This window comes from Callorhinus ursinus, unplaced genomic scaffold (genome assembly GCF_003265705.2).
Source record: "Callorhinus ursinus isolate GAN/ISIS: 27379988/994484 unplaced genomic scaffold, GSC_fseal_2.0 scaffold6, whole genome shotgun sequence".
NCBI classification, from domain to species: domain Eukaryota; kingdom Metazoa; phylum Chordata; class Mammalia; order Carnivora; family Otariidae; genus Callorhinus; species Callorhinus ursinus.
The window spans coordinates 17,761,588-17,763,213 of record NW_027397068.1 but is presented as its reverse complement, the minus strand read 5'-3'; the positions used below and the strand labels follow the sequence as shown (position 1 = coordinate 17,763,213).

The window sequence follows — 1,626 nt, the reverse complement described above, 5'->3', positions numbered from 1 at the left end:
CAGGTGTGCTAAGGAATTCTCTGTCAGCCAACCTCTCCTGCCTGAGAAGTTGATCAAGGATAGGTGGCCTGAATCTCTCACAGCTCCCTTTTACCCCTATAAACCACTGGATGTGTTTTTCTCAGATAAGCAAGTGAACATTCACCATTTTAGCCAAAATGAGGCAAATTGTACGTTAGCTTTTTAAGCTTTCCATGCTTTCAAAGCTCTGGACTTGATGCAAGAAAACGTCCTTCTTAGTATGAAATTGTATATTTGACTTACAGTGGAATGTTGGGAAAGGTCATGGAGCCTCAGAACAATCAGTGGTGGCACAGGTAAGTGGGCTTCCACAAAAAAAGGGGGAAGGGGAAGCTTCAAATCCAGTCAGTCAGCAGAGGCTTCGAAGTGCGGACCTTCTCAGCGTTCAGCATTACTCCCTGGAGCACGGCACGACACCGCACGTCTTCTGAGTCTCCACTTTCCCCTGCAGCCTCCGTGCCCTCTCAGAGAAGAGACAATTGTGCCTAATTTTATATTCACTGGTTGAATTTCTTTAAACCACTTTAAATATCACAGCAGCATCCTTAACCATAAACAGAAATGTTGTTCTGAACTGATTATTTAAATGGGTTTGTCACTTTCACAGACTGGAAATTGTTTAGGGGATTTTGTTTCCAAAAGAACTTTAGAAACTACTTAGCAAAGATCTTTTATTAAAGTGAGACAAGTGATAAAGAACCAAATCTTTCTGAAATTACAGATTATGAATCACTGGAAAAACTGATGGAGTATGCATATCAAATCTGTGCTTGAAAACATCATATTGCCAGAAGGCTGTGACTGGAATGGAGAGTAGGAAAAAGATGGAAAATATCAATGACGAATGTGTAACAATGATCACCTAGATCATTTTTGGCAGAAAAGCAGACCTGGTAACTATATTTTTGCTTCTCTACTAGACATTACCAACCTTAGATGCTGAAAAAAGGTACTTGTGTGATGGTTCCTAGCAAAAGGAAAATCAGAGTATTTTAAAAGATACTGACATGTATGTAAGCTGTTTGCTTACAATGGCAATGCCTTGTTTTTAAATAATGGTGTTGGGTTTGTGACAGTTATTTGATTCTGATATTTGAGGGCATGATGACTATATATAATCTGCGAAAATGAGGGGCACCTGGGTGGCTCAGTTGGTTAAGCTCCTGCTTTTGGCTCAGGTCATGATGGGGTCCTGGGATCAAGCCCTGGGTCACATCAGGCTCCTTGCTCAGTGGGGAGTCTGCTTCTCCCTCTCCCTCTGCCCCTCCCTCCTGCTCTGTGTGCGCGCATGCTCTCTCTCTCAAATAAAAAAGTACATATATATAATCTAAGAAAATGAGAGAAAAATGTCCTCAAAGGTCCTATGGGTGAGAGCAACAGATTGACCCTGTTGAGTTTTGCTCCTTCTCCTTCTTCCTCCCCACCCTGCTCCTCCGCTTCCCTCCACCCCTCCCCCTTCCTCCTCCGCTTCCCTCCCCCCTCCCCTCCCCCTCCTCCTCCGCTTCCCTCCACCCCTCCCCTCCCCCTCCTCCTCCCCCGCTTCCCTCCACCCCTCCCTTCCACCCCTCCCCCTTCCTCCTCCGCTTCCCTCCCCCCTCCCCTCCC

At 45.4% G+C, this 1,626-nt stretch overlaps 1 protein-coding gene across 2 annotated transcripts in view; it reads left to right on the top strand.

The window, feature by feature from the left end:
• The first annotated feature begins 816 nt into the window (after positions 1–816).
• GPR63 (G protein-coupled receptor 63) overlaps positions 817–1,626 on the top strand; it is a 244,894-nt gene continuing 244,084 nt past the window's right edge. The window contains exon 1 of one of the 2 annotated variants that reach the window (XR_012378502.1): positions 817–914. The gene's annotated coding sequence lies outside the window, so the exon portion shown is untranslated. The remainder of the gene's footprint in view (positions 915–1,626) is intronic. The other variant, XM_073893659.1, reaches the window with a different exon arrangement.